Genomic DNA, 6,000 nt, shown 5'->3' with positions numbered 1-6,000 from the left:
ACTTTTTCTTGTTACTATTGTACAATTTTCATACCATGTAAATTTCATGTTCTGGGCTGATTTCTGTGAGGAGAGTAAGAAGGATAAAAATGATGCTAATGAGCTCCATAGGCTTTATTAAGGTTCTGACATCCCAGGATGCATATCAGTGAGCCCTTCTCTTTCTATAACACAGAGCAACACAGCAGTATGGAGAACAACCAAAAACTGTTTCCCCTGCTTCTGGAGTCCCCTGAAAGAACTTGGTGTAAACACCCCAGAAGGATGTTGAGGAACCTAAATTAATTGCTTTTGTGAACCTGGGACTGTCATGTTATAATGTTATAAGCCTGCTTGCAGGTTTGTGTGAGGGATTGGACATCCTGGGCCTTTTATCTCTCAGTGGTAATAATGAAAATGGATGTGACTGCCTCATGCTATCCTCTGACCTGAGGAAATCTTGCTTGGACCAGTTAAAGTAGCTTCAGGGCACCTTTCCTCTAAAAATGCTTCTTCTGTGCCTGCCATGCTTTGTTGTCTCAACGCATAAACTCAAACTGGAAAAGATCTTGTAGAGCACTGGGAGCAGTGATGCTCCACTGAGAGTCTTGCACATTCAGCATCTTTCTTCAATAGGTCCTGCTGTTAGATGAAACCCCAGTTCAAACAAGCTTGAGATCTGCTGGTCTAGGTATACTTACCAGTTTTTTCCTATGAAATGATTTTTGTCTCTTAAGTTTTATATTGGGTTCTGAGTTTTTACCAGTCTCCTTTCTTAGATTGTTCAATGTCTGCAGTATTTTTTTTCTCTCTCTCCTGCTTTTAGGCTATCTCTGCTTTTTGTTGCTTTTTAATGCATTTATATAGTATCTCCTTCAATTTTCTTCTATCTTTTTGAAGCATGCTGAATTTTAATGAGTATGTAAATTAACATTAGCCTTCCCTGTGTAGGAAGCTGGCCTGCTGCAGTTCCCTTCCTGCTCTCTTGACATTTTAAGCTTTACATCCAGATGGTGCTGGCTAGGAAAAGCAATTTCTCTCCTATGCAATTTTCATAGGGAGGAAAACATTCTGCCTAGCTTGTGGGGTGGGAAAAGTTGGAACAAGGAATTTTTTTTGTACCAAATTGGATCAAATGCCAAAAAAAATTTAGTATTTTTAATGTAGTTTAAATATTTGTGAGGAGAAACCCAGTGAACCAGTCAACAAAGAGAAATAAAGATTCTTTTGTTTAAAGCCATTCCCTGGGCAGCTGGCTTCCCAGGCCATCAGGGTGTTCAAGGTTATAGGAACCTGGATTCCAGCTTGGTAGGCAGCTGGCAGAATGCAGGTTTTCCCAAAGTTTTAAGTCAGCTTTATTTCTAGTAAATGCATAGTCATGTTTTTGCCTGCTTAAAATAAGTGGTTGTTTTAGAGCTCAATGCTCTAAATTTCCCATAGATTGATGTAAGGAATACATAGTTTTGTCTGGAGACCCATTTTTCTGGTAAGATGATGCAAACCCTTAAAATTCCTACCAACCTTTTTTTTTTTTTCCTGCATTATTCATACTTGGACTTAGCTTTGCCCTGTCTTAGGACAGAGAGCTTTATCCTGCAATCGGGCAGCCAATACCATCAGAATTACAAAACATCAGTATTTGTGTCCTGTGAACAAACTTACAGAAAGTTATGTCAGCAAGTGTTGATGGTTTCATGTTTAAGAAAGAAAGAAAAATGTAGCAGGGCCATGAAGTTTTCAAATTAAGCAGACCATGTTTTATTGGAAGGTCAAAGAACCTGCCAGCTTCCTGAGAGATACTGGGAATCCCTATGTGCCACCAAAGAAGATCCTGCCCTTTTCCTTGGTATTTAGCATACACTAGTATTTTCAAACTTGCTTCATGCCCAGCAAAACAGAAGGTTGGCTTTGAAGTGGCTCTTAGTGTTGCTGCTGGCAGAGCGACTGCAGCAGAACACTGCTCAGTGTGCAGAACAGCAAATTGTTTGTCTAGGTGTAATGAACAACACTGAAGGTAACTAAGGGCTGTGCACCACTCTGGGTATGCTGAACTTCCACAGAGTGCATCCTCTTTTGAGAGGCTCTAATTACAGTGAATTCCCTTTACATCCTTCATTGACCTTGATTAGCCTAAGGAAATTGGTGTTGACAATAATAAACATTCAAAAGGGGTAGTAGCAAGGCCATGCCAACTGACTAATTACTGCAGCACTTGCCAGAATACGAAAAATTCATATTAACCTAACCTGTGTTAGGTTTTTTGGGTTTGTTTTTTCCAGAGATCTATCCATTCTTTTGAACTCTCCATAAGGATCCTTGGCATAGCTCCAGTTAGTTCTCTTGATCTCCTTGTTCATTTTCTTGCCATTTTGAAGTAGTCTGCCTTTACAGCATTCACCACCAGAGCATGAAAAGTCCTTCTTAGTGGCTGAACTTGGATGTCAGTGTCCAAATAATCTTACTGCATCGAGTTTTGTCAACTTATTATAAAAGTATAGACCCCTTGAGAACAGTGCAGTCTTTGAAATTCTTAGCTTTTTTCCTTAAGAGTCCATGTTATTTTTTATCTTTGTAAATTACCATTTTGTAATAATTTTCTGACTTTTAACTAGCTTCTGGTCCTATTCAAGACAAGTAAACCTTAATGAATTTTTATTTTGCTGTACCTGACTTCAATATTATTTTAGAAAACAAGATGAGGCTGATTAATTTTGTTGGGAAGCTTTTACATGTTACAGTTGTAGGGTTAGCAGTGAGGATGAACTCATGCGAAGGTGACTTTCCTACAACAATCCTTTTTTCCACCTTATTTGCATTTACCTGTTATAAAAGTGTTCCTCATTTTGAAACTTCAGCAAATGGATGAGGGGGAGAAAATATACTCTATCATATAACACAACATAACATTCAAAGGAGAGTTGCTCTGTCTGATAAATAGAAGTATATTTGCTCCATCTAATAATACTTTTAACTTTGCAAAAAATATGGTTTTATAAAAAATATCACTCTTGCAATGTTTGCTCTATTTAGCAGCAGAGGCACAATGTAGAGGTTGCTCTTTACAAAGATATCAGGTAAAGCCCACCTGGAAAAGGTGTGTATATGGCTGTCTCTGTGCAAGTGTCTGATTTCTCAAGGGATAGTATAGAGCTTTCCATGCTGAACCAGAGCTTACTTTGCTCTAGCCAGCATCTCATCAAAGGTATTGAAATAGTGTATGAACTGAGGTTTATTGTCACCTGCCCTGTGACAGGTGAACAGCCTAGAAATCTGACCCCACGAGTCAGACTGTGATCTTCTCATGTGCCCTCTGGTGAAAAGTAGAGCTGTGATTACTTAGGTGCTGCCTTTGACATTCAGCTGGCTTCATTTGTCCTATTAAACACCACACCATGCTTGCAAGTCAGCTGTTCATCCCCACTTTGCACAGCAGAATGATGGCAGGCTTGTTGATGCTGAGGCTCTGTAATCACAAACTCAGACTTTTCAGACTTGGTTCTGTGTGTGTGTGTGCAGCACCAAGCATATTGCTGTGCTGTAGCTGTATTGCAGCAACACATTCGCAACTGAAGTTTGATTTCTTTGTTTGATACTTTTAAATTCTATACTTTGGAATTTATTGCAATAATGAGCCCTCCCATGAAATACATCAAAGCTATGTAGAGAAATATTTTGTGATACCAACGAGATACAGAAACCATTTTTATAATGAGCACATTAGCAGTGTGTTTGTGTGTGTGCTTTCAAACCTTTGTTTAGCTGGGTGTGTGATATTGATGGGGTTATGTCAATCCCTTGTGTGCATCAGAAAACAAAAATCTTTGAATGGTGTTCTCACCATATAACCAGACTGACTGATAGCACAGACTGTTGTTGTCAATGAATAAATTAGGTGATAAGTCTGTGAAATGCATGATTGATGGCAGTAGAGTATAGGGTATGTGGATTATTTAGTCATGATTTTGAAGTGTACTTTGATTTGTAACCTGATTGGATAATGAACTAGGAAACACACCAAAAAAAATACCCCACAAAATGCTCAAAAATATATCCTTTTTTCATCCACAGGAAAAGGCAGATGAGGCATAAACAATGGCATCCTGAGCATTAAAAGCTAAAGAAATGAAGACAACTGGTCGGTGGCCTGACATTAGCTGGAGGTGAGCAACAAAGGAGAATGCTGGAATGATTGGCCTTAATGGGAAGTGCAGAGTAAGTGTCAGTGCTTATAAAGACCTTCAGTTCCCACTGTGAAATGCAACTTTTGGTGAATTTTAAAATGAATGTGCTTCTGAAATTGAGTTTTGTGGCTTTATCAATTTCTGAAATCTCCCCACTGCTTTTGTGATGTACCAGTCTCTCAATAATTAAGGAAGTAGTCAGCTTCTCTTTATGAGTTATTTTTCCTTTTTCTCCCCTTGATGTATTGTGTTCAGAAATGGTTCTGCCAGCTTCAGCTGTAAATCTGAAGTCCATGACAATGGAAGTGATTTTGTGAAACAAATGGCAGTGTGAAAGATATGATGTTTACCATAAAAATGCCCACATTGTGCTTCGAGTTCAGATGTCACAAATCTAAATAGATGTAGAAAGAAGGAGTGAACAAAGTCATATGATATCATGAGGGAGGTTTTTTTTTGGTCTTATTAGAATGTGCAAAAGTAGTAGTAGGTCTGTGGCAAATAGGAGAAGCTGTTGCATCTTTCAAATAAAAAAAAAGTTGTCAGTATCAAAAGACCTGAATATTTGAAATTTTGTTGCTCTTCTCTGATAGCTGGGCTTAATTGTATCTTTGTCTGGGTAGATGTTGGAATCCTAAGGTGCTTCATGAAGAAGCTTCAGTCACAAGGGAGGCTGCTCATCATAAACAATAAGAGGGTTGTTATGGTTATAAAGCTGGCAATGGCTAGTGATTTTTCTAGTGTGTTTGTCCTTTCATCCTCATTTACCCATTAAATTCTAATAGAAGGATTTCTCTTTAGTCTCTTTGCTGTTATGTGTGATCTCATTCCTTGAACTTTCCCAGAAAAAACTCCACAGTTCAATTCCTGTTTGCTGATGAGGAGTGGAGAGCAATGTGTCCTGTTTGTCTCTGGAACTGAGCTTGCTCTGACTGTGCTAAGGAGCTCTGGCTTAGGTAGAAGGAAAGAAATTGGGAGAGGTTCTAGCACTCTGTAGGAGGTCACAGTAAAGTCCCTTGTGCCACTGGCTGTTCTGGGGAGCTGCAACACTTGAGAGGCTGTGAGGAGATTGGGCAGCATCTGAGAGATAAGTGAGATCAAGCTAGTATACAAGGGGCTCTTGAGCCTTGAAGTTTTACTTCCCTGGAAGAGCCAGGGGTTACAGATAGAGAAAGTCCACATCCAGCCTCAGAGGTGAGATAACATCCCCAGACTATAAATTTGCAAGAACTGGTGTATTCTTCAGTGGCAAGAGCACAGACCTTTCTATAATATTGACTTTCTCCCAGTCTGAGCTATATTGAAGCACAGGGGAGAGTTGCTATTTGCCTCAACAGCTCTGGGAAGTGTACTGAATTTGTGGCTCTGGACAAAGAATTTAGAGATGTTGACTTGTCTGCTTCAGTTGAAATATTGTTTTGTGTTGTCCAATTTCCTGTTGTCTTCTTCCTTATAAGCTTCCAATTGAAGTTCTGCTTTGTTTACGTTCATCTGTTGGTTTCTCTGTCTGTAGGTAGATAAATATTGCTGGTAAGTCGTAGCCTGGTTGCATGTCTAGGTTGCCAGTTTTCTAGACCAGAGGAAACTTGAGACTGTGCTTGTCAGTGGAAACACCTAGAAAATGCATTTTTGTAATGAAAATATATATAATTTACTGATCATGTTTCTTTTCAGTCTTTGCTGGAAGATGCGTTAAGGTGAATGATAAAAGTAAGAAGTTGTGCAGAATCTAAATAGAGCATTTCTATATTGTCCAGAATGTGTGTATTGTTAAGGTTTTCTGTAATATCAACTTTCCTTTTGAGTAGTGTATTTCACTTTCTTTGGAAAAAGTAATTAA

General features: G+C 38.9%; 1 long non-coding RNA gene across 1 annotated transcript in view; it reads left to right on the top strand.

Moving 5' to 3' along the window:
* The first annotated feature begins 4,069 nt into the window (after window positions 1-4,069).
* Window positions 4,070-6,000, top strand: part of LOC132084617 (uncharacterized) — a 36,966-nt gene continuing 35,035 nt past the window's right edge. The window contains exon 1 of the long non-coding RNA XR_009420085.1: window positions 4,070-4,191. This is a non-coding gene — a long non-coding RNA (uncharacterized LOC132084617). The remainder of the gene's footprint in view (window positions 4,192-6,000) is intronic.

The sequence above is a fragment of the Ammospiza nelsoni genome, chromosome 1 (genome assembly GCF_027579445.1).
Source record: "Ammospiza nelsoni isolate bAmmNel1 chromosome 1, bAmmNel1.pri, whole genome shotgun sequence".
NCBI lineage: Eukaryota > Metazoa > Chordata > Aves > Passeriformes > Passerellidae > Ammospiza > Ammospiza nelsoni.
Note: the sequence above shows the minus strand (reverse complement) of the source record. Positions and strands in the feature narration are given on the sequence as shown.